The 27,789-nt window shown below is 41.8% G+C and overlaps 1 non-coding gene across 1 annotated transcript; it reads left to right on the top strand.

Moving 5' to 3' along the window:
• Nucleotides 1–3,884: 3,884 nt before the first annotated feature.
• Nucleotides 3,885–3,987, top strand: LOC118830446. The gene has a single exon (XR_005009080.1). It is a non-coding gene; the product is annotated as a U6 spliceosomal RNA (small nuclear RNA).
• The last annotated feature ends 23,802 nt before the right edge of the window (nt 3,988–27,789 follow it).

Genomic DNA, 27,789 nt, shown 5'->3' with positions numbered 1-27,789 from the left:
GTTTTCCTGACTCTCGACTCAAACTGTATCCAGTGAGCCACCTCACTGCCATGGCCTCCTCTGAAGTGTCCCTGTGATGCATGGAAATGACAGTGTATTCTCCATGGCTCACCCAGCAAAAGATTTGTTCTAACAGATCCTACATAGCTGGAAAGACTCCAAATAATGAGGAAATGGAAGAAGAAACTTCCTGACAATTAGAGTTGTCCCAAAGTAGCCTGGACTGCTTCAGGAGATAGTGAGTTCCCACTCATTTCAGGCCTTTCTGCAAGGGCTGGGTGACAGTGTGTTGGACCCATTAGGAGGTGATTCCTTTGGAGTATGGGTTAGACTAGATGGCCCCAGAGCTCCTTTTGATCTCTGAGATTCTGTGATTCAGAGGGAGGTAAAACACAATGGGTTTGTAGTCAAGAGACCTGTCTTCTGGTCCCTGAGCTACTATTAACTAGCTGAGAAAAACTAAGGCAGTGTGGGGTGGTAGAAGGAACATAGTTCTTGGAATTAGAAGGCCTGGTCTTGAGTCCTAATACTTAATACTTGACTTCAGGCTGTCTCTTCAAAGAAGTGAGAATCTGGATTGGAGGGGAAAGTAAGATGAAGGAGAAATGAGGCCAAAGGCAGTGGTGATGTGTGAGAACAGGAAGAAATCATGGGGCTGGATGATGATGCAAATGGACCTCAGATCTAGAGCTGGAAGGGCCAATTGCTCTTCATTTTATGGAAGAAGAAATTAAGACCACAGAGACAAGTGACTTGCCTAAGGTCATACAGATGAACAATTTACAAAATGGTAGAGCTAAGATTCAAACTTAGGTCCATGGTTCTATACTATTTCCCTGAAGTTCATGGATTTCTAAAAGGGAAAAGTCAATGTAGGAGCAGGGTAAGATGCACTTGATAGCATTAAAAGCAAATAGTACAGATATTCTCCTGGTAGGGGTCTGGAAGAGGGAACACCAGGCCTCTGATCTATGTGACTGCTCTGTCCAGGGCTGTTGCTGGATATTCTCGCCTTTCTCCCCTCTTCCTACTTCAGGTGGCCCCTGAAGTTCTTTCTCAGGTCCACTTCTTTCATTACTCTCCTTCTCTTGAAGATTCTATCTCTTCCCTCCAGCCTCCCTGTTGCCCCACCCCCCCAAAAGAAGAGTTGTCTTTCTGGAAGGACTGGGTTGTTTTTCCCATGGAGAAGTTTTCTCTTGGAGCAGGTATCGAGATTACTGTCACTGTGCCAGAATCGGAGGTGAAAAGAAAAGCTACCCTGGAGGCAATGTCTCAGATGGAAATACTTCATTATTTAATAATCTCTACATTGATTTGGCCACAGTGAATCTCCATCTCCTGGTAGAGTAGGGGAATGAGAAAAAGCCAGCTTCAATGGGGCCTCTTAAGGCCCACCACAGCTAGCAGTCTTGGCTGACCTTCTCGGCTGGGGTGGTGTCAGCAGCAGGCTGGGCTGGGCCTGGGGGTCTTCTCACTAATCAGCTTGGAAGTGTCTGGCTGGGGAGACAGAAAGCAGAGCTCACACTGAGGAACTTTAAGATACCCTGCCTCACTGAGGAGGAAGCATCCGTGGGCTGGCTCAGGAAACAAAAACCAATCCCTTACATGGCCTTCCAGAGAGGCAAACCGGGCTCAAGAGGGTTCTTTTCATTTGTTTGTTCCTTTCCCTCAACCCCCACTGCATTAGAGAGGTGCCTTGCTGTAGTCAAAGAGGCCTGGGCTAGGAGATGAAAAGACTTACATTTTTTTTGGTCCTGACTCAGCTACATCTTCCAGCAGGTTCTTAGGATCATAGATTTAAAGCCACAAGGGACCTTAGAGGTTATTGAATCTGACTTCATTTTACCAATAAGGAAACTGAGGCCCAGAGAGTCTTACCTGTCTAGGGTCATAGCTAGTTAAGTATCTGGGGTAAGACTGGAAGTCTCAGAGTCTTCTTGATTCTATTTTGTAAGACAGAGAGATAGACAGGAAGGCGGACAGAAACAGACGACCTTAGTGTTAGTGGGTGGAAAGTTGACCTCAGAGTCTGGAACTCCTGGACTCAAGTCTTTCAATGGAAATATACTGCCCAAGTCACTTAACCTTCAATAAATACCTCAGTCAACTTTTTAACACTGTAATCTGCATTAGTGGAGGGATTTTTCCCTCAACTAGTATCCTCATATCAGAAGGAAGGAAGAAAGAAAGGAAGAAAGGAAGAAAGGAAGAAAAGAAGAAAGGAAGAAAGGAAGAAAGGAAGGTGTCTGCACCCTATTCCTTGCTCCCTTCAGGGACCAACTACCCTTTTTCCTCTCTCCTGTCATATCCCTATTAAAAATCTGCTCTCAGGAAAGACTCTTTTAGTTTCTGTTTTCCAGTGATACTGTGTTATGAAGGGCTAAAGTCAACAAAGAATTGAAATTGAAGATCTCTCAAGCTCTGTATATCCTACCCCAGAATCTCCCCTTGAGTGTTAGATGCACATCATCAATTGCCTCTTCGATATTTCGAACTGGCTGTCCTAGAGACATCTTCACTTCAATCAGTCTAAGAATGAACTCATTCTTTCACCCTACAAACCTTCACCTCTTCCAAACTTCCCTGTTTCTGTCAAAGATACCACCATCCTTCCAGTCTCCCAAGATCATAACCTCGACATTATCCTGTCTCCCTCTCCCCACATAGCCAGTGAGTTTTCAACTCTTAACATTTCTACCTTCACATTCTTGCATTTGATTCTTTCTCTCCCCTCATGCAGCCACCATCTCGGTCTAGGCCCTCATCGACCTTAGATGATTTTAATAGCCTCCCAGGTATTCCTTCTATCCTAACTCTTTCCACACTCCAGTCCATCTTCCACACAGCTGCCAAAGTAGTTTTCCTTATGCATAATTTTTTCAGTTGTGTCCAACTCTTCATGACCCCATTTGGAGTTTTCTTGGCAGAGATACTGGAGCGATTTGCCATTCCCTTCTCCAGCTTATTTTATACATGAAGAAACTGAGCCAAACAGGATTAAGTGACTTCTCCAGGGTCACACAACCAGTAAGTGACTGAGGCTGGATTTGAACTCATGATCATGAATCCTAAGCCCCTGCAAGATCCAGCTGCCCCATTTTTCCTTAAGCACAGATCTAAACATGTAATTTCCCAACTCAATCAACTCCAATGGCTTCCTAGGCTTTGACAAGGTTTTTCTTTCTTTTTGTAGGATCAACTACATGCTGTCCAAAAAGTCTTGGTGCAATTTTAAACTCTTAAACTTAAAACTGCATTAACACCTTCAGCACACCATGTATAAATTTCTAGGTTTGGCTTTTAAGGTCCTCCACAACCTGGCCCCAATCTATCTCTCCAGTTTCATTGGATATTACTCCCCCTCCCACACTCTGCAATCCAGCCAAACTGGCTCTCTCTGTTTTTCACATATGATCTTCTATCTCCTGTTTCCATCCCCCTTTGGCCATCCCCCCAACTGGAATGTATTCCCTCCCTATTTTCACCTCATGGAATCCCTTTCTTTAAGATGCAGCTGAAGCACCATCTTCTACATGCAACCTCTCCTGCGCCTCACAAAATACTAGTCTTCTCCCTCCGCAGCTACGTTGTATTTAACTATATTGTGTATATTTGAATTTATTCACTTTATATTTGTGCTACATATATTTTATAGGCACTTGTCTTCCTCAATAGAATAAAAGTTCCTATGAGTAGGGGTTGTTCTATCATTTGTATTTGTTTCCCAGCACCTAGGACAGTGCTTGATACAAAGCATTTAAGGATTAAATGATCACCCAAAGGGAAAGACACATGGTGGGCATGAGCAGATTGCCCCACACCATAAATAATTGCTTGGAAGAAAGAGTATAGAGAATGTCATCAGAAAATGTATGGCCCAGTGCTTGCTTCAGCAGAAAATATACTGAAATTGGAATAAAAAAAAGAAAATTAGCATGGCCTCTGTGCAAGGATAACACTCAAATTCATGAAGCATTCTGTATTTTTTAATTAAAGTATTAAAGAAAAGTATAGCCAGGAAGAAATATAGGCAAGTCATATAGCAAGGGGGAAGAATAGATAGACAGCCTTGGTGCTGTCCTGGTATCCACACAATATCTAAAGGTCTAAAGGAAGGCTTCTAGCCTTCTGGATGCACCCTTCTTCTGTTAGGTCAATGGAAGAACTGGGACAAGAGCAGCCAGGGCAAGCAGGTATGGATGGGTGATGATCTGCTCTGTTGGGAAGACTGTCCACATCTATGTGATCTCAGATCCATCAAAGTGGACTTAAATCACTGAGTTTCCTCTCCTGCGAGGAGTTTGCATGTTCCTCCTGATCTCCAGTGATAGAAAGAAAGGCTTCATCCCCTGGGAGTGAGGGGAGTGAGGGAGAGAAGGTAGATTTCTCAATAACTGGAAAGGGACACAGTGTGGTTCAGTGGAAGGACTGATAGATGTAAAGTCAAATGACCTGGGTTCAAATCCTGGCTTCCCTCTCTGTGAAATATTAAGACCTCTCTGTATTTCAGCTTACTCTATTGCAAAATGGTCAGGTTGGTTTAAATTACCTCAAATAATCCTTTCCTCTCTAAATCTGTGATCCTAAGAAACTATCCCAAAAATATAATCATCTTTTCTGGCTCTGAGTTAAGCCTGGTTGATTCTGGAAGTGGTCATTTTTATGATAAAGATGGTAATGGCTATAAGAATTCAGTAATGGCGGAAGTGCCAAGTGGTATGTCCATCAGAACATTGGTGTTTCACAAAGCCTTGTGCCCTGGAGGTCAGTGCTACCAACTGGTCTTTAGGAAGAGAAAGTGAAAGTCAGTCCTGGGTGCCTAAGTTATCACAAATGGTACTTTCCATGTGAGAACTGAATGGTGCTAGGCTCGTTTCCTGTGGAGATTCTGGAAGCCAATGTTTTCCTCAAGAAGGATTGTAAGAGGAGTCTGAGAAACTCAACCTCTAAGCTGAAGGTGCTTTATGGCAATCGGACTTTTCCCTGTTCTTCTCTTTTGGGATGCTAAGACTATCAAGTCTCCCCTTTGTTTGAATGGGTGGGAAAGTTTTTGCTGTCTTTGTTTTGGAGTATTTCTCAGGACTGAGGCAATTGAATTGTATAGGATGTGGTGATGGTGGTTGGAGCTTTCCCACACTGATTTCTCACACTCTAAATGGTGAGCTTCAAGTGCCCCAGAGCCTTGAGACAGGTTGGCATTTGACTTTTGGGGGTATACTCACTGAAAGAATGTGGGTGACAAGACTTTGGGCAAGCCATTGAACCTGCTCCACCCCCAGCTTTGTAACCCAGACAGATAGATATTAGTGCTTCTCAGGTAACTATGAACTGTGATTTGAATCAGACAAGGTCTGTTGATGTTTGTAATTTCTGTTTGTATTTGCCTTGAAGTTCAGGGGACTGATCTTTTCCCCCAGAATTAAGTGAATTATATATATATATATATATATATATATATATATATATATATATATATATATATATATATATATATATATATATATATATATATATGTATGTTTGATTAAACTGAGATTGTTAACCCCTCAAAGTTGCTTTCCATAGAAAAGCAGATCAAAGAACCTGTGTTAGCAGCCCTTCTGTGTGCTGTTGTCGTTGGTCTTACACAGCCACAGTAGCTGCTAGCAAGATTGTTGCTACAAGGTGCTGTGGGGGTGGGGGAGGAGGAATGGATCATTTGGAGGTTGGGGGTTATTCACCCAAAGTTTAATCAGCTCTCATTATCAACTACATGAAGATTTTCTCTCCATGGACACCAACTGAATTAAGATCATAGTTCTCAAACTGATTGATTGCACCCTCAAGTGCAATCACAGGTTTGGCCCTATGGTTAATAAGAATAATAAACCAGATTTAACAGTTCAACTGTACACTATTTTCCTTTACCTCCTTGTCCTGCCATAGTTCACATTCTGCCTTTATTCTACCTTGAGTCACCCCCACTGCTTGCTTTGTCCATCCTTGCCCCTTTGCTACTGGAGTAAGTCACATAAGTGTGCCCCCAGGGACCCCTACAAATGTATGTTATCCAACCTCAACTGGTCTCTCACTGCTGCAAATCCTTTTATTCTCCTCTATCATGATCTCAATGTTCCAAACTTCCTTTCTCCAATAGTCCCTTATGTCTTTTTCTCTTAGTCCTTTCTCTTTTTCCTCTCATCAGATTACTTTGTGTCCTATTTTGCAGAAAAAAAAAATCAAGGCTGGATTTCTTTATCTTCTACACTCCACACTTCAACCTTCCTCCAATATTTACTGATCTATTTTAATTTCTGATTAAAAGGACCCTTCTCTTTGCCAAAGATAACTCCTCCATTTGCGCCACTGATCCTATCCTCTTCCATCTTTTCTAGGAATTTACACTTTGATTAATCACGGATCATTTGTCCTCTGCACCACCCCCTTCTCTCTACCGTTTTCACTGTAACCTTCACATATGCCTACAAACACACTTTAATAACTTCAGTCCTGAAATTTAAAAAAAAATAGAATTTAAAAAAAATATATTTTTAAAAATTAAAAAAATTTAAAAAGCTTTCCCTCACTCATTAGTCTATCCAGTCACCATCTCATCTTTCTTCTCCCCTTTCTTATTAAACTTGTTGAAAAAGTTGTCCACATTCAATGCCTCTGCTCTCTCACTACCCATTTGTTCATCACCCCCTTCCAACTGGACTTCTATAACACCTCCTGCCCCAGCTTCTCAAAGTTTTCCAATAACCTAACTGTTATAGCCAAGAGTCTTTTTGCAAATCGTCTTCTGTGATGTGTCTCTAGCATTTAACAATGATGAGCACCTCCCTTAATGTACACTCTTCTCTCATGACTTTCCTGGTTCCCTTTCTGATTCTAACTTCTCCTTCAATATCTTCTACACTGGTTCATCATCTTCTTCCCAGATCCTTGATGTCACCATTCCTATAGCATACTATCCTTGGCCATCTTCTCCTACCTTAGGAAATCTCCTTTAGACTCACAGCTTCAATTACCATCTGTACATCAGTGACTCCCCAATCTATATCTCTAACCCTGACCTCTCTTCTCAACTCCAAACTGACACGATGTCTACATGCCTACCATTGGAGGTATCTTTAATGTCACACCACTACCTTAAATTCAAAATATCTCATGTTGAGCTTATCTTTCTCCTTAAATTTCCCCTGCAGTGAGGTAGCACAATAGAGTACTAGACTTAGAGTCAAGAGAAACTGAGTTCAAATCCTGCCTCCAACACTTGTCAGGTGAGTCACCATCAGCAAATTTCAGCCTTAATTTCCTCATTTATAAAAAAGGGGATAATAATAGCACCTACCTCACAGGGTTGTGAAAATCACATGAGATAACATTTGTAAAGTGCTTAGCATTCTACCTGACATGTTCTAGCCTCTTGTTTCCTTTCTTCCTTTCCTGATCGTGAATGTAGGAGACAAAGTCAACGATAAGGTCACAAACAGAAAATAATAAATAATAACAGCTAATGTTTTTAAATTTTATAGCTAACATGCTTTAAGGTTTAAAGAAATCTCCTCTCTCTCTCATCTCTAGCATCCAATCAGTTATGAGAGTCTGTTGATTCCACCTTAAGTAGCATATCTCAATTTCATCCCCTCTCCTCTATTCCCACAGATACCATCATGGCACAGGCTTTCATTATCTCCCACCTGACACACAGCAACAATCTCCCAACAGGTACTGTCACCACATCCACTCTTTTCTTTTTACAAACCATCTTTCATACAGCTACACAAACCATCTAGGAAGCCATGTGATACAGGCAAAAGTAGGGCTGGATTTGAAGCCAGAGGTTCAAATCTAAGATTTGCCACTTGTAACTTCTGTGTCTTGAGGCAAATCATTTACCCTCTTTAAGACTCAGTTTCGGGGGGGGGGGGGGGGGGGCGGAGCCAAGATGGCAGCTGGAAAGCAGGGACTAGCATGAGCTCCCTGCCGAGTCCCTCCAAAAACCTATAAAAAATGGCTCTGAACCAATTCTAGAACTGCAGAACCCACAAAACAGCAGAGGGAAGCAGGGCTCCAGCCCAGGACAGTCTGGATGGTCTCTGGATGAGGTCTATCCCACATGGAGCTGGGAGCTAGGAGCTGGGAGCTGGGAGTGGAGTGGAGTAGAGCCCAGCATGAGTGGCTCGGACCAACCAGACCAGGAGCTGGGCAGAGCGGGCCCTAGCACCCTGAATCAGTGAGCTGCAGCAGTTACCAGACTTCTCAACCCACAAACACCAAAGACAACAGAGAAGGTTAGTGGGAAAAGCTGCAGAAGTGGAAGGAGTTCAAGGTTTGGACACTGCCCCCGGGGCAGCAGAGGTGGGGCAGCTACAGCTGCAGTTGCTTCCAGCCACAGGCCCACCTGGTGGTAAGAATTAAGTGGCGGATCAGAGCAGGAGTGCACAGCCTGCTGAAGATCTAAGCCCAGTCCGGGTTGGGGGTTCCTGGGGTAGGAGGAGTGCTAGTGTGGCAGAGCTGGTGCATCCCCCCCAAACGTGAAACATAGAACTCTTTAGTCTACAAGCAGTCATACCCCACTGAAAAACTCAAGGGTCAAGTTAGCTGGTTGGGAATATGGCCAGGCAGCAAAAACACACCCAGATTCAGTCTCAGACTTTGGATTATCTCTCTTTGGTGACAAAGAAGACCAAAACATCCAGCCTAAAGAAGTCAACAAATTGCAAGAACCTACACCAAAAGCCTCCAGGAAAAACATGAACTGGTCCCAGGCCATGGAAGAGCTCAAAAAGGATTTGGAAAAGCAAGTTAGAGAAGTAGAGGAAAAATTGGGAAGAGAAATGAGAAGGATGTGAGAAAACCATGAAAAACAAGTCAATGACTTGCTAAAGGAGACCCAAAAAATACTGAAAAATACACTGAAGAAAACAACACCTTAAAAAATAGACTAACTCAAATGGCAAAAGAGCTCCAAAAAAACAATGAGGAGAAGAATGCCTTGAAAGGCAGAATTACCCAAATGGAAAAGGAGGTCCAATGGACCACTGAAGAAAATACTACCTTAAAAATTAGACTGGAGCAAGTGGAAGCCAGTGACTTTATGAGAAATCAGGATATTATAAAACAGAACCAAAGGAATGAAAAAATGGAAGACAATGTGAAATATCTCATTGGAAAAACCACTGACCTGGAAAATAGATCCAGGAGAGATAATTTAAAAATTATTGGACTACCTGAAAGCCATGATCAAAAAAAGAGCCTAGATATCATCTTTCAAGAAATTATCAAGGAGAACTGCCCTGATATTCTAGAGCCACAGGGCAAAATAGAAATTGAAAGAATCCATCTATCGCCTCCTCAAATAGATCCCAAAAAGAAATCTCCTAGGAATATTGTCGCCAAATTCCAGAGCTCCCAGATCAAGGAGAAAATACTGCAAGCAGCCAGAAAGAAACAATTTGAGTATTGTGGAAACATAATCAGAATAACCCAAGATCTGGCAGCTTCTACATTAAGAGATCGAAGGGCTTGGAATACGATATTCCGGAGGTCAATGGAGCTAGGATTAAAACCTAGAATCACCTACCCAGCAAAACTGAGTATCATGCTCCAAGGCAAAATATGGATTTTCAATAAAATAGAGGACTTTCAAGCTTTCTCAGTGAAAAGACCAGAGCTGAATAGAAAATTTGACTTTCAAACACAAGAATCAAGAGAAGCATGAAAAGGTAATCAAGAAAAAGAACAACAAACAGAAATTGCAAGGGACTTACTAAAGTTGAACTGTTTTGTTTACATTCCTACATGGAAAGATGACGTGTATGATTCATGAGACCTCAATATTAGGGTAGCTGAAGGGAATATGCATATATATATATATATGTTTATGTATATATAAGTGAATGTGTATGTATGTATATATGTATGTGTATATATATGTAGAGAGAGAGAGAGAGAGAGCAGACACAGGGTGAGTTGAAGATGAAGGGAAGATATCTAAAAGAAATAAAATCAAATTAAGGGATGAGAGAGGAATATATTGAGAGAGGGAGATAGGGAGAGATAGAATGGGGTGGATTATCTCACATAAAGGTGGCAAGAGGAAGCAGTTCTGTGGGAGGAGGGGAGAGGGCAGGTGAGGGGGGAATGAGTGAATCTTGCTGTCATCAGATTTGGCCTGAGGAGGGAATACCATACATACTCAATTGGGTATCTTACCCCACAGGAAAGAAGAGGGAAGAAGATAAAAAATGGGGGGGGGATGATGAAGGGGAGGGCAGATGGGGGTGGAGGTAATCAAAAACAAACCCTTTGGAAAGGGGACAGGGTCAAGGGAGAAAATTCAATAAAGGGGGATGGGTTGGAAAAGAGCAAAATATAGTTAGTCTTTCACAACATGAGTATTGTGGAAGGGTTATACATAATGATACACATATGGCCTATGTTGAATCACTTGACTTCTTAGGGAGGGTTGGTGGGAAGGAAAGAGGGGAGAGAATTTGGAACTCAAAGTTTTAAAAACAGATGTTCAAAAACAAAAACCAAAATTTTTTGCATGCAACAAGAAAATAAGATACACAGGCAATGGGGCGTAGAAATTTATCTTGCCCTACAAGAAAGGAAGGGAAAAGGGGATGGGAGGGGAGTGGGGTGACAGAAGGGAGGGCTGACTGGGGAGGGCAACCAGAATATACACCATCTTGGAGTGGGGGGGAGGGTAGAAGTAGGGAGAAAATTTGTAATTCAAACTCTTGTGAAAATCAATGCTGAAAACTAAATATGTTAAATAAATAAATTTAATAAAAAAAAAGACTCAGTTTCTTACCTGTAAAATGAGGGAGCTAGACTTGAGGGCCTCTAAAGTAACTTCTGGTTCTAAACATGCGATCCTATGATACTGATTCATAGGTCTAGTCATATCATTACTCTCCTCAAAAGTCATCAGTGACTCCCAATTGCCTACCGATTAAAGTTCATTATCCTCTGACTGATGGTCAAGGACCTCCATGACTTGGTGCCATCCTTCCTTCCAGGACTTGTCTCATACCCAGATTCTCTCTTTGCATTCTAGGATTCAGTCAAACTGAGTCACTATCAGAAGAGCCCTATTTACATCATCCTCTAATTCAGGTAAGCCTTTCTTCTCCCCTCTTTGCTCATTGAAATCCTACCTGTGCTTTAAGAGTCTGTGAAATATCATTTCCTTGAAGCCTCCCCTGATTCCCTTGGTTGAAAATGGCCTCCCACAGACCTTGCATAACACTTTGTTATTCTCAAATGTATTTAACAATAATTCATATTTCATTCAACATTCATATAACACTTTAAGGTTTACAAAACACCTAACATAGATTATCTCATTTGCCCCTTAGGAGGTAGGTGTTACTATTATTATACACACACACACACACACACACACACACACACACACACACACACTCCATCTATCTCTGGATCATTCTATATCAAGGCCCTGGGTGGTGCTTGGGTGTTTCCCAATTGTCAGAGGTTCCAGCGACAGCTATGCCCCCAGGTACCTCAAGAACCCAAGGATGGCCATATGGGTACAAAACAGCTCTTTGTTCTTAGAAATTCATGTACTTTGCTGAATAAAACAGTTGATTTTAACCATTAAAAAATTCGTGCTTCCTGCCGACGTGTTCCTTGGCTCCACTTCCAAGAGAAAACCAATGTATTTGACTGGTATAGTTTGATGCGGTCAGCATGTTGCTGATATAATTAGAATACTATATCAGTTTGGAGGAGGGAAATGGTGTGAAAACACAAGATATGTTCAGAGAACAGGGAGTAAACCAGTCTGACTGACACAGAAAACCAAGTAGTGGCACATGAGATTAGAAAGAGAGGTTGGAGCCAGATCACAGAGAGCCCTGAATGCCAAGTCAGGGGATTGTGACCTGACCTTGTTAGCAATGAGAATCCATGTTTTTGGGCAGCCTAGTGATGTGATGAAATGAATGCTTTAGAAAGATTAATTCGAGGGGCAGTTAGGTGATACAGTAGATAAAGCACCAGCCCTGGAATCAGGAGGATATGAGTTCAAATCCAACCTCAGACATTTACTAGCTGTGTGATCCTGGACAAGTCAGTTAACCTCATTGCCAAGGAAGAAGGAAGGAAGGAAAGAAGGAAGGAAAGAAAGAAGGAAAGAAACATCTGGGTTCCTATGCACTAGAGGGAGAAGAAACTGAAGGTTACCTCTAGTAGAGTATAATCTTCTTGAGGTCAGGGGCCACTTTTCATTTTCTCTGTCTATATCCAGTGCCCAGAATATAGTAGGTGCTTAATAAATGCTTGTTGAATTGAATTGACTCAAAGCAGGAATATCAATTAGGAAAGTATGGAATGGCAATGAGCAACCAAGTTAGGGTGGTAATGCTGGTCAGTCAACAAGAATTTACTAAGTGCTAATTATGTGTGAGGCTCAGCACTAGATGCTGGATACAAAGAAAGGCAAAAAGTACCATCTCTACCCTGGAAGGCTTTCTAATCTCACATTTTGATGGAAATTCCCCTGGAAATGGGAAAGAAGAGAAGGGCGAGGGGCATGAAGGAAGCATCCACTGGCCTTGTCGAAAGGATGCAGAAGGTCATGAAGAGGGGTCAGAGATGATGATTCCCAGATCTCAAGACCAATGTAATATTTGGCAGAATTAGAGCAACTGGGAGATGGGGCAGGGTAAAGAGGGGAGCAGGCAGAGCATTGTTTCAGTGGAAATATATGAGTGCAATTTCAGACATCAGCATCTTAACATTTATACATAACACACTCCCGACTATGCAGAAGCAAAGAAAAAAAAAGAGTGTGTGTCTAGTATCAAGCCACTGCATGTCTTTCCATCATAGGAAGACCTTTGCACCGCAATTCAAATGCCCATGTATTACCTAATGAAACCAATGAATTGGTTCTATAGCCGTGACTTGGGGGCAAGCCCTGAAAGTGGAGAGCATCACTCTAATTCCAAACCATTCAAAACATCCTCGGTGATTGGCATCAAGCCAACCTTTCCCAATAACTGAGTTTTGCACCCATCACTTTGGGAGTCAGGCAGGAAGCCAGAGAAAGCCTGGAGACATTACACAAATGGCTTGATGCGGCATTTTCCACAGGCCTTTTTACTTTGCATGTAATGACTCCCCATCCCAGTGAAGGCCAAATTGTAGCTTCTGTGAAAGGTGTCTAAGAGGAGTTGCCAAGGGCAGGCAGAGAGGATGTATGGCTCAGGAAAGGGGGGAGCCAAGAGACAAGGCTGAGAGATCTGTTGAATGTCTCAACCCCAGTGCAGAAACCCTGCTTTCTCGATGCATCTGCCACCACACGGGGCATAAACAGCCACCAATCCTCAGAGCCAGCAGGAATGAGAACTCATAGAATCCAGCCTCCTCATTTTACACGAGTGAAAATGGAAGCCCATAGGATTTCAGCAAACTGCGCAAAGTCACACACAACTAGGGCAGAGTGAGTGCTATGAATGAATGAATGAATTAATGAATCAGTGAATGAATGAAAAAGCATATCTTAAGAACTTACTGAGGGCCAAAGGTATGACTTCAGTGGCAAAGCTTTTGTTGAAAAGATGGAGAGGGAGTAGGGAGTAAAGTGAAATATGAACAGAGCCTGCCTGAACTAATGGATCATGTAAGATGGTGACCAATAAGAACCCAAGCCTTTTGACTTCTAAACCAAAGCTACTTTTTTTTAGATCATTCTGTCTCTCCTCAGCTCTGGATTTCTCTGTTCAATATCCAAAGACCAGGCAGTCCCTTTGTAGTAAATGTACATCTCTATTCATCTATTCAAGAGGTCTAAATGCTGTTGGCTCCTCAAAGAATTAGCTGCCTCCTCTCCAATTCTCATTCCCATTACTCCTGCCTTTATAGTATGAACAGGATGGTACTAAGAACCTAGCTCTGGCGAGATTCTGAATCTCAAGGAGGGCCCTCAGCAAGGATATCGAGCACCCAACGTAGAACCACAGCTAATGAATCACAGAGGATCATAGGACTGAGCGCTGGAAGGGACCTCAAAGGGCATCTAGATTTTTTTGTTACAGGTGGGAAAAGTGAGTCCCAGAAGAGGTTAAGTGGTTTTCCCAAGATCAAACAGGTTCCAAGTTCAGGATTTGACCTAATGGGCTAGGTGAGACAGTCTGTACCCTTGGTACATCAATTAGTACCCCTGTGATATTAAAGGAAAATGAAGTAGGCCTCTAGAATGTTGATTGGATGCTATACGGAAAACTTTTGGGAGAACATGGACATGCCATGAATAGGATGGGCAGATGTGGATAGGTTGAGATCTACATCATGGAGGCATATTCTATGAAGATGGATCCACTGCGACTGTCATTGAACTGCAGTGCAAAGGTCTGTCAGTGTCATTGCCTCTCACACCCCCCACATAGTGTTGTATTTAAAACACATAAAAATAAATTATTATGGGAGTAGAGAAAGCAGAAAACTCAAGTCTGGGTGTCCCAGTGCAGTCATAGCTCTTGTCACAGGGCTATATGGTCATCCCTTGGAAGGAATTTTAATAACATTGTATTACTTCCCCTCCCGTTTGGTCTTTTGTGTCTCAAACTGGCCACAGCAAAATGATGGAGCAAAAAAGGCAATGGACTATAAACTGGTGGCAGAGTGAGTCCTCAAATGAAATCCAGATTCCTTCACTACCTATATAGCCTTGAGCAAGGCACTTCTTAGGTGAAGAAACTAAGGCCAATAGACATGATGCAATTAGACCAGGAGTGAGGAACATGTGGCCTTGAGGCCACACCTGACCTTCTAGATCTTTAAGTCTGACCTTTGGCAAAAGGATGTAGAAGGCTACGTGTGGCCTCAAGGCCGAAGGTTCCCCACCCCTGATTAGACTATGTTGGTTGTTACAGTAGAAAATACGGGCACCCATGTTGGAGTGACCTACTCCATCATCATAAAACTCATAAGGAAGGAGAGGAAAACTAAATAGTTAAATACGCATATTATATTTTGGGAGAGTACATTTCAAAGATTTCATAGCAGAGGTAAGTAGGCTGCACAATAAAACAATTCTATTCTGCCCTTTGATTTAGCAATATCACTACCATATCTATATCAACAGAGATCCGTAAAAAAGAGGAAAAGTCCTATATGCACAAAAATATTTATAGCATCTCTTTCTTATGGTGCACTGAAGTGGGGACTAAAGGGGTAACCATCAAATGGCTAAACAAATGATGGTCTACAAATGATGTATGCGAATAGAATATTAGTGTAACATAAGAAACAATGAAGGGGACAGTTTCAGAGAAACTCAAGAAAACTTGTACAAACACAGTGAAGTGAGCAGATTCAGAACAATTTATTCTATACTGCCAGCACTGTAAAAACAGACAACTTTGAAAGAATTAAGAACTCTGATCAGACACGATTCCAGAGGGCCAGTGATGAAGAATGCTACCCACCTCCTGACAGAGGGGTAATGAACTAAATATGCAGAATGAGACACGCATTTTGGGCCATGGCCAATGTAGGGATTTATTTTACTTCACTATGCATATTCAGTATATGGTTTGGGTTTCCTCCACCACCACCCCCAACCAGAGAGGGAAGGAAGGAAATGGGATGAAGAGGGAAAAAAATGCTTGTTAATTGAAAAAAATCTACAGAGAAAGTCAGCCCTAAAGCTATGGGAAGTTCTCAAAAATGAAATTCTGAAAACGCATATGGGAGAAAAGAGGAGGTTGTCAGGGGATCAGTGTGGATGCACAGGGAACTCATTGACCAACTTAGATTTTTAAAAGATATATGCAGAAGATGGAAATGAAGGCAAGAAAAAAAAGGTGGTTTAATGAAAAAAGTGTGACATGATCTTGCAAAAATAATGTTAGGAATGATAAGGATGAGAACTAATATACATATGGTACCTTAGGATCTGTAAAATGTTTCATATACATACATAGATACATTATCTCTTTGAACCTCTCAAAAACTATAGAAGGCACATAAATCCTCAAGTGGATCTGTTATCTCATTTATCCCCTCCTTCAGATACCTTAGATATCTGCCCTTCAACACCCTCATAATACCTACTACACATCGCCCCTATATACAAGTGCAATGGCAACCACACTCAAGAAGGCTGCTAGTACATAACTGTGTCAACAATCTTTCTTTTTTAATCACATAAAATACAAACACAGGAAATATAGAGAAGAAAAATAAAGACCAACAGACATAGCTCTACTGCCTGATTCAAAACTTTACATGGGGGAAGCTCTGAACATACAGCCACTCAGAGTCTTGACCAGGGAATCACAACATCTTTCTCATAAGCAAGCCCCCAAAGCAAAAGTTCACCTCTCATAATATACACTCTTTCAGCTAATAGGCTTAGAGGCAGAAGGCATAACAACCCGACTCTTTGCCTAATTAGCTTATTAATGAAAGGTGTGCATGCCTTCCTACAAGCAAGCAAGCTTCCCTTAATGGGATCCACATGAGGCCTATTGATGGGCTGATGGGCAGGGAAGATCTTATTTCCCATTAACCTTACTGCAGGGTGTTCCCAAATGTCTATTTAGGCTTAAAATTGCACTAAGATTTTTGGGACACTCTGTATGCTTGGGCCAATCCAGTTGTTTTTCCTGTCCTTATCCTCCCCTCATGTCATTTACCCCCTACAGAAGTACAATTGGTATCATTGTCTCAATTTTCTCAATAAGGACACTTAGGTTCAGAGTGACTAAGTGGATATAGTATTGATGAAGCATCAAGATGAGATGGCCATCTGAAATACTCATGCTCTCACTAGGTATATTGCAAAAGGCATAATGTATGCTACCAGAGAGGTGATTGTCCCATATTATTATCCCCAGTTGATTCACATCTGTTGTGCTGCATTTAGTTTTGAGCTCCACATTTAATAAGGACTTAATTAAGTTGGTACATGTCCAGAAGAAAGCAACCAGGATGGAGCAGCTTGAGTTCATGACATAAGGAAGTGGGAATATTTAGCCTAGAGAAGAGAAGTCTTGGGACTCAATAGCTGTCTACAGGTATTGGAATGGCTGTCCCATTAAAAGAGTTAAGACTTGTTCTGCTTCACTCCAGGGGACAGAATCAATGGGTAGAAATTGCAGAGACAACCTTAGGCTTCTCCTCACTGGGGCCATCCAAAAATGAAATGAATGGACTTACTCTTGAGGTAGTCTGATTGTCCTTAATAAAAGTCTACAGTGAGAGGTAGACCACAACGACCACTGTCACAAAGGAGATTTGTATTCAGGTAAGGGCAGTTCTAGCTCGGCAGCTAGGATAGAGTGTTGGGTCTGAAGTCAAGAAGCCTCGTCTTCCTGAGTTGAAATCCAGCCTCGGATACTTACTAGCTCTGTGATCTTTAGCTGGTCACTTAACCCTGTTTGCCTCAGTTCTTCATCTATAAAATGGACTGGAGAAGGAAATGACAAACCATTCCAGTAGCTTTGCTAAGAAAACCCCAAATTGGGTCACAGATTGTAGGGCAAGACTGAAATGACCAAAGCAATAACTCTGAAGTCCCTTCCAGCTCAGAGATTCTAGGATTCTATGATTCATACTGAATTTTCAGGGGACTCAGATCCACAGCTCTTTCTCACAGATTGTTGTATAATCAAGACACCCTTTTCTTGTACTTACAAAACTGCATCATCAAACTCAGGCCTGAAATATTTTCTCTATTATAAATTCTGTCTGACTAAATTTGGTCCTTCATTCTGGCCCATTCAAATATTTTTTTATCCTAAGTGTATCAACCACCCTGTTAGCTGCTTCTCTCAATGTTGTATCAGTTGGTAATTCAATCCACATATTGACAAAGACTTTGTCTGATTCATTGATTAAAGTGTTTTACAGCATAATGCCACATACAAATTCCTGGGGTGCTCACTCTGCTGGCAACTTCTGTTCAAGACCCTCCTTAGGTATCTCAGTGGCACAGTGGATAGAGTGCTGGGCTTGATGTCAGGAAAGCTTGAGTTCAAAGCCAGTCTCTGACTCTTATTGGCTGTGTAACTTTGGGCAATAATCTCTGTTTGCCTCACTTTTTCCTCAATTATAAAATAGGGATAGCATCTCCCTGCCAGGATCTCCCTGTGAGGATCAATGAGAAAATATTTGTAAAGCACCTGAAACATGATAGCAAGCTATATGAATATTGGAAATTGTTATTTAACTGACTTAAAGCCATTAATGACTACTCTTTGGGGTCCTCAGTTCTGGATCGACTTAATTAAACTAATCCACATCTTTCATTTCTTACTTCCCCTCTGCACAATCAGAATTTCCATTCTTTCAGTTGCATTGATCTCTGCTTATCACATCAGTTGCTATTATGACAGACAGCCAAGGCATGTCAAAGTGCTGAGAACAACAGCCCTTAATGTATTTTTCCTCCTAGGAATATTTGCAGTTGTTTAGAAAGGAAGTGCCTTAACCCGAAGGAATGAATTGTTGTTCATAATGGAATTTCAGGTATCTCTATGCACCCTGCTGCTCTGCTCCAGGTTATTTATGTCAAGGTAAGAGAACACAGGTGGAGCCTTTCCCTGGGGATCCCCAACTGCTGACTGGATGCTGGTAAACCCCAACTGGCTAATCCAGCACTGCAGTGCTAAGAGGGGAGGGGAGGAGAGGGGTAAGAGGCTTTGGGAAGAGGCTGTGTGTGAGCCAGGAGCCAGATGGGACTAAAGAGAATGCTGTAGTCTCACTGGTGACTGCAGCTCCTGGGCATTTTTCCCTTTCATTTCTATTTGCACACATAAAGAACCAGTCGCTGATCCTCTGCAAGAAGTGTCTGTAAGCATAAATGCCATTTAGTCCTCCCTGTGCTATATTAATCTGTAACAGTACTGTTGTAGTTCTTGAGTCAGATGACACCATCCAGATCACAGGGCAAGGCATCTCTACTTAGAGTTGGTTTATCCGACTGTTTGTGAACATGAGCAAGGCACCTAAACTCCATGAACCTCAGTTTCCTCACTTATAAAATTAGTGTAATGATATGCTATAAATCTCATGGGGTTCTGGAAGGCAAAGTTATTTTCCCATCCTTAAAGTCCTATAGAAATATGACTCATTATTATCATCAGACTGTGCTCTCCTGATTGTTATTGCAAACTCCTAATTGCTCTGAGATCAACTTGTCTCCAATGTTTATCTCTGGTTTCTCTTTTCCTGTCAAGGTCCTGTGACCTTTAATTGCCAGGGTTCCCTTACACAACCTTTGACAGGCATGCCAAGAGAACAGAGAAACATTCCAAAGGTATAGATAAAGATTCAGCTATTGCTGAATTACAGATGCAAAGTCCTCACCACCTAATCCTTTGGTGGATGTCGTGTCAATAACCTCAGGCAGCTTATAGTATAGCCCAGTACATATTTTCCCCAGAGAGAATGAATAATACAACAATTTATTGACAGCAACTTCTGCTTTCCTGCTCTCAGAGCTCAGCTGTCCCGCCTCTGTGATTGTGCTAACAGCTTCCCCACACCCACTTTAATGACCTTATTGTAATTTTTTTAAGTTTAGAAGTTTTGTGATAAATAAGAGAGCTAAAATGTTTCCTAAAATTTCCAGTCTTTATAACATCATTGTCTGGTTTAAGAATCCAGAAAGGCAATGTCTTAAAGTACTTGGCAGCTATCCCCCATGCATGCACTCAAAGTGCACTTCATAGAATCTTTGAATGTGTGCCTTAAAAAGCATCTCGTCAACCTAACACCAAATGCAAAAGTCTATTCTATAGCATCCTTAGAATGTCATCACCTAGTCTCTACTTGAATACTTCTAGAGATAGCGATCTCATTACCTATCAAGGAACTCCAGTCTGTTTTGAAATACTCAATCCTAATTATTCACAGATTGCATATTTGTGAATTCACCTACTCCCTAAAATTTATTTGTAACCCAAAATCAACACTCATAGTGCTTTCTCAGTCATTCATAGACATGTGCAGAGCAGGAATAAGTTGAATCACCCAATGCCCATATTCCCAGTTGAGGCTGAACACGGTGATGCTCTGCCTTTTTGGGTCAGCTCTCACACTGTTAACAAGTGTCCTTTCTGTGGTCTATTTAGTGCCATGTTTTTCACATTTTGGTGCTTTTTTGTTAATGATTTTGCTGTTTAACATAGCCCCCAAGCATAGGGCTGTCTTGTGTTCCTAAGCACAAGAAGGTTGTAATGTGCCCAACAGAGAAAATTCATGTGCTAGATAAGCTTCATTCAGGTGTGAGTTATGGCGCTGTTAGCCATGAGTTCAATGTGAATGCCTCACCAATACCATACATCCAGAAAAAGGAAGCAGAAATTCACTTATCTGTATGAAAGGCTGCTCCAGAAAGTATTGAAGTAAATGTTGTGACCAGAGGCTCACAGAAACCTAAGCCTCCATTTTCCCAGGAGCAATGGTTCAGTATTCACTAAGTTGGTATTCACTATGGCTTTCTAAAACATAACTACTACGTATGATGGGGATTGTCTGTAGTTCTAATTGTTAGAGAGCTCTTCCTTTATTATTACACTGAATTGTCCTATTCCCTTCTATTGGTCATTGTGCTCACCAATGAAATCTAATCCCTCTTATACATGACATCTCTTCAAATATTTGAACCCAGGTCCTCCTGACTCTGAGGCCAGCTATCAATCCATTCTTCTAGGTTACTTCTCATAGCACAGCATACGCATGAAGTAGACAAAATCCTGGTCACCCTTCTAGGGTTGTGCCCTGGCCTATCGGTATCCTTCCTCAAATGTGGGGCCCAGAATTGAACTCAATATGTGGTCTGACCACATCTGTGTACCACTGGACCTTCCCCTCCCTCCTGCTTAACCCTGTGTCTCTATTAATACAGCCTAAGTTCCCATTAATTCTTTTAACTATTGTGTCCCTGTGTTCACTCCTGTGGAGAGGGTAGCCTTCTTCACAGGAAGTGTTGACAAGCCAGGTCATAGACAACACCTTGTATGTGAAAGGGGAACAATACATGGGTGTGAGAGGCTCAGCACAGAGACTGCCCCTTCCTCCTATCCCTCCTATGTATGCCAGGCCAGGGATTGACCAATGAGCATTTGTCTTTGACAAAGGGAAAGATGTGTCTTGGAGCCAGGAAAAGAAAAAATTAGTACAAACACACACAACACACACACACACACACCATGCAAATTCCACACAAGGCATATCCAGAAATTCCTCTCTGACTTAGCTTCTTAGGGAGTAAGAAAAATGCTCAGGAATTTTCCCAGGGCATTTCCCAGAATCAAGAATTCAAACTTGAGTTTTCTCTTTTTTTCTCCCTGATGTCAGCACTTAGGGATATTTCAACACAAAGAGAATTATACTGGACTAGAATGTTCACTGCTCATACAGAAGAGATACAGAAGGCAAAACAGCATTAAAAGGGACCTCCTGGCCCTCACCATTAGGTCCGAGTACAAGGCCCTCATGAGCAATGAGGACAAGCTGTGAGAGGCCAAGCTAGCCTTACATGGAGGCAGTGTCTCAGTTTCTATGCTGTGATTTGAGGGATCCCAAAAATCCTCTCCCTCCAGAAAAATATCTCTTTCACTGATGCCTAAAATATCATAGCCCTTTGGGCAGCCAGTCTTATGTTCAGTTCTAGGCACCTCAGTCAAGGAGGGACACTGATAATCTGGAGGACCTCCAGAGAAGGGTAAATAGAATGGTAAGAGAACCAGACGCCATGTGGAGAAGGAATCTGGGATATTTAACCTGGAGATGAGAAGATTTAGGGGGGAAGGCAGAGACATAATAGCTGTCTTCAAGAATTGGAAGGACTCTTGTGGTAGAGGTAGTAGACTTATTCTCTTTGACTCCAGGGTTACAGAACCAGCAACAATGGGTGGAAATTGTAAATGGCTTGATTTTATGTAAAGAAAAAGCTTGATAACAATTAGAGCTGTCAGAGGAGGCAGTGAGCTTGTCTTCACTGTAGTCTTCAGTGGAGGCTCAGCAGATAATGGTTGGAATGTTTGGAAGGGGGTTTTCCAATCAGGCATACCAACTGACTCCGAAGTCAAAACATCACTCTTGTGATGTTCTTGGTCCTCTTCAAGAATGAAGGATGGGGGCAGCTAGGTGGCGCAGTGAGTAGAGCACTGGCCCTGGAGCCAGGAGCACCTGAGTTCAAATCCGGCCTCAGACACTTGACCTACTTACTAGCTGTGTGACCTTGGGTAAGTCACTTAACCCCAATTGACCTGCCTTTCCCCCTGTAAAAAAAATTAAAATTAAAAAAAAGAATGAAGGATAAACACCAACAAGAAGATTAGACTACATGGTCTTTGAAGGCTCTTTCAACTTTGATTGGCTATTTAACCATAAAAGCAGGTTGGGTGAGCCATAGCTTGAGCATATTTGGCATGACAAAGATCTGGGGATATTTACTCGGTTATGGGAAGTGGTAGCCAAAAAAGCTGGTGTGAACTTGCAGTACATTAATAAAGACAGTGTCCAGAATGTGGGAGGGGACGGTCCCTCTATGCTCTGGTCCTCTCCTACCTGGAGTACCATTTTTGGTACTATCCAATCACATTTTTGGAAGGATATTGACAAACTGGCACATGTCTGGAAAAGAGTTATAAAGTATATTGAAGGCTGACATACATGTATGAACGTATGTATATATGTGTATATGTATGCATGCAGTATGCATGTATGTTTACAGTGTGTGCATAGAGAGACACTATCTACTTTCATCTTCATACCAATCCTGTGAAGTATGTATTACAGGTTCTAATATACCCATTTTAATAAATGAGACTTAGGGTATCTAATCTGATTATATGTCATTAAGAGTCAGAAGTACAATTCAACACCTGGTCATCTTGACCCCAAGCCCTAAACTCTCTCCGTGACACCACATTGCCTTTCAGTTGAGGGAACTGAGGCTGATTGGCTCAAAAAAGACAAGGCTTAGGTGGGAATGTGAGTACTGGCTGCAACATCTCCTACCTCCCCCTTTCTTGGCCAAGGGTTTCACTGTTCTTCTCTCCATGGTTTGCAACCTGGAAGTCATTTTTGGCTGTTACCTGCTCCTCAAAACCTCCCCCACCCAATTTAGTTTCTGCATCTCAACTTCCTGCACCATCTCTTGCCACTGCCCCCTTTCTCTCTTTTTATACCACAACCACCCTAGCTCATCCTTCTATGGACCTGCGCCTAGACTATTTCAATGGCCTCCTAATTGAACTCCCTGTCTCTAGTCTCTTCTCTACAATTCATCCTCCACACAGCTGCCAAACTGTTATTCCTAAAGTACAGGTTTAATCATGTCACCCTCCTGCTCAAGGAACTTAAGTGGCTCCCACTTAGTTCTAACACCTGCCCTCTGCTAATTATTTCAAATTTATCCTGAATAGAGCTTGTTTGTACATGGTTGTTTGAATGTTATCTCCTTCATTAGACTGTGAGTTCCTTAAGAGTAGGAAACCTCTTTTACCTTTCTTCATATCCCCAGTTCTTAGCACAGTGCCTGGCACATAGTAGTCACTTGACAAATGATAATTGACTGACTTCCAATTTTTTTCTGGGATAAATTATCAATCCTATTGTTTGGCACTTGAAGTCATCCGCCTTCTGGCTTTTGCCTCCTTTTGTATCCCTAGCACTTAACATGGTGCCTGGTACACAGTAGGTGATTAATAAATGTTTATTGATTGCCAGATTGATCAAAGCAGATGGAATGAAGAAGGATGAGTGAGAGTTACACAGAGGGAGATTTGGGCTGGACAGAAGGCAAAACTTCCTAGCATTGAGAGCCATTGATCAATCAAAAGCATTTATTAAACACTTGCTGGATGTCAATAACTAAGCACGGGGATGTAAGGACCAAAGTACAATAGTCTTCACCCTCAAGGAGCTTACCTTCCAAAGAGAATGTTCCATTATCTAAAAGTGGAAAAGGAGATGAGTTCCCCAAGACTGGAAGTCTTGAAGCAAAGGCTGGATAACCCTCCTCGGGTTGTGGTAGGTAGTGCCTTCCAACTCTGATTCTCTAATTCCGCATTGCCTTCTCCCAGCTCCTTAAAGTTTCAAACCCCTTTGGGAGGGGGAATATGTGAGACTCCTTATTCCTCATTACAAGCAAGTTTGCCAGCTTTAATATAGCCCTTGAAAGGAGAGACCAGAGCAACCTGGTGGATGCGGGTGCTTGTGGGGGGTGGGAAGGAAGCATCAAGAAGACACTTGTGGTCTGAGAATAGACCCATATACACTGAAATGAAGGAAACTGAGGCATAAGATGGGAAGATAGAAATGAGTCTCTAGCAATGACAAGTTTGGTAAATGTGTCTGAGATCCTTTGAAACACATCCATTTCTACATTTCGGAATGGGGGAAGAAGGTAGCCCAAAAGGGAGAAGTATTTTAGCTTGTGGTATCTCCTGGAAATCTCTGGCATATCTCCACCTCTGCTCAGCACTGATCTGGGAGTGCCCTTCAACCTTGAATTTCCTTCCCCCGGGTCTGACTAGAAAGGCATGCAAGATGGTTAACATTTTAAAAGTGTCAGGATTTTGCGTGCTTCCATGGAATAAAAGACAGATGTCTTCTCTTTCCCTCACTCCACCCCACCCCCTCATTAAAAAGAGACCCAGCATGTTTAAAAGCTGATATATGTATTTTAAAACTTTAAATTGAAACCCTCGATGAACAAATGTAATTGCTTTGGTATGCCTGTCTGTACAGATGTATGGCAAACGTTCCACAGCTGTGTAAGGAGGCCCTGTTTGGCTAGGATATAGGAATCCTCCCCCAAGAGCGAGCCAGGCAAAATTTGTCCAGTGAGGACCAATGGGGCATGTCTTGCCAGGGGTGGTAAAAAGCCACTCACATTCCTGAGATATGGGGGTGGATGATATTTGATACTGATTGGTGATTTCAGAATCAACATTAAGGAATTTCTGTTATGAAAACTCAAGATATCTGTGAAACACTGAGCATGGTGCTTTACACACAGTAGGTACTTAATAAGTGTTCCCTTGCCTTCCCTCCCCCTGAGGTACATGGGCAGTTCTTCTGTAACATAGAGAGAGTCTCTTGGGTCACTGAGAAGTTAAGTGACTCATACAGGCAATATGTATGACAGGCAGGCATTCCTCACTCTAAGGCTAGCTTTCTAGTCACTCACTTTTATCTCCATGTCTCAGTGCCTCACCTACAGCAAGTGCTTACTTTACTTCAATAATAAGCGTACTTACTTTACCTGCATTAAATAATCATTATATAATATATAATCCTAATTAATGCTTGTTGATCAACGGATTGACTAACTGACTCTGCCATAGGGCCTCTCCAGCTCATGAAAAACATACTTTAAATTCCTTTTCAAAGGTTTTTCACAAAAGACAATAGTATAATTAGTGCAAGATCTCTTCTAGTACTTAAGTTAGAATCTGGCCTCTGCCACTTATCCCCTTAATGACTTTGGACAAGTCATTTGCCCTCCTTGGATCTCAATATCCCTATCTGATAAATGAAACAGTTGAAGTTGATGACCTCCAAAGCTTCTTTTCTACTCCAAATCTATTATGGTCCTGTAACCTCTGTGAGATAAGACGGTGATGTTTAGATTCCTGAGAGAGCTGGCATCTGCCACAAATTCATCCAGATGTCTTTTTGGAGGGCCAACTCTCTGCAAGGCACTGAGAGGAATTTTATTAACCCTCATTTCTCAGGGGCTGTGTAATAGTGATAAATATATTGTTGTTAAGTTGTTTTTCAGCCATGTCTGACTCTCCCTGACTGCATTTGGGGTTTTCCTGGCAAAGATACTGGAATGGTTTGCCATTCCCTTATCCAGCTCATTTTACAGATGAGGAAACTGAGGCAAATAGGATTAAGTTGACTTGCCCAGGGTCACACATGTCCATTGCTAGTAAGTGTCTGAGGCCAGATTTGAACTCAGGAAGATGAGTCTTCCTGACTCCAGGCCTGGCGCTCTATGGCACCACCTATTCCTTCTAATGACATGCATGCTTTCTGAATCATCCCCCCACAAAAAGTTGAAGTACATTCTGCGTCATTTTGACTTTTATCAAATCTAGTTGAATTCTTTTTGAAAACGGTTGATACCATTTTATCTTGCAGGGAGCTCTCCATTAAGCAACATGCAATGTTAATAATGCCTTTCAATTTTGGAGTAAGAAGGTTCAGGTTTGGGTCCTGGCTGGAATACTCATGGGGTGTATAGTCACTTAACCACTCTGATCATAGTTTTCCCCTTCTCTAAGCAAAGATAGTAACAACGGTACTCTCTATCTCACAAGTATTGTAGGGTAGATATAGAAATATGAGTTACTTTCATTATTACTACCATCACCAATAGTAACCAATCCATCAATTAACAAGTATTTACTAAGCTCCTACTATGTGCTAGGCTCTGTGCTAGGCACTGGGAATAAAAAGACAAAAACAAAAACAATCTTTATTCCCAAGGATCTTAAAGTCTGATAGGATTGGGAGGGCATTCAATATGTATATGCCAAAGAAATACAAAATAATTAAGGGGATTTCAAGATTAACCAATCAGAGCATCTGAAAAGGCCCCTTGAAGAAGGTAGCACTTGAACTTTAAATAGAACTAGAGTTCCAAGATTCACAGATAAAAAAGAAGAAAATATCAGGCATAGAGTAACGGCACCTGAGCAAAGGTGATGAGGAAGGAAATGAGATATCACATGTGGAAATAGTAAGTGGACCAGATTGGCTGGAACATAGAGTGCCATGTGGAGAAATCTAAAATTAATATGAAATACAGTTTATAGCTTCATTGTTAAAGGCCTTAGATACCAAGCAAAGGAATTTGTATTTTATCCTAGAGGCAACAGTGAGCTACTAAAGCTTCTTGAGGAGGAGAATGATATAGTCAGATTGTGCTTTAGAAATATCAACATGGCAGCTGTGTGGAGGATGAAATAGAAAGGGGAAAGACTGTAGACAGGTAATCTAATTAGGAGGCAATTGCAGTAGTTCAGATGAGAAATAAAGAGGACCTGAAGTAGACTGGTTATAGTATGAGTGGAAAGAAGGAAAAGAATACACAAGATGGTGGGGAGGTAAAGTCAATTAAGACTTGACAGCTGGGTAGGATATGGCAGGTAATGAGGAACAGGGAAAAGTCAAGGATGTCTCATAGACTATGAACATGGGTGACTGGAAGAATAGTGGTGCCCTCAGCAGAAATAGGGGAGTTAGGTAGAAAAATGGGTTTACTGAGAAAGAAAATGAGTTCTGTCTTTGACAGATTGATTTGAAGACATCTGAGGGTCATCCACTGGAAATGTCCAACAGGCAATTGATGTTGTAGGCCTCGAATTCAGGATAAAGATGAAAGATGCAGATGAAATGATACTTGAATCTATGGGAGCTGATAAGATCCAGTCTTGGTCCAAGCTGGGGATAGATTAATGTTAGCAGTTGATGTCCTTCCGTCTTTATCCCAGCTCTCACGAGCTCTCTTTCTTCCCTTTCACTTCCTCTAGGGAAGATTCCTATAGCCAATGGACATGCAGTTCCACATTTGGGTGACACTAAATGTGTATATGCATGGAAAATGAGCTGCAAGCAACTGTACTGTGTACAAAGCAATAAGTTATTAGATCTAGGAAACCATTTCAGTTTTCTTCTGAGATATAAAGGAATTTCATTTGATCCTTTAAGGAATCTAGTAGATACTACCATTAGCATCTGAGGACATGGGAAATTCTTGAGTTCTGGCTCCAATGAAGAGATGATAAACTCATG

Source organism: Trichosurus vulpecula, chromosome 8 (genome assembly GCF_011100635.1).
Source record: "Trichosurus vulpecula isolate mTriVul1 chromosome 8, mTriVul1.pri, whole genome shotgun sequence".
NCBI lineage: Eukaryota > Metazoa > Chordata > Mammalia > Diprotodontia > Phalangeridae > Trichosurus > Trichosurus vulpecula.
Note: the sequence above shows the minus strand (reverse complement) of the source record. Positions and strands in the feature narration are given on the sequence as shown.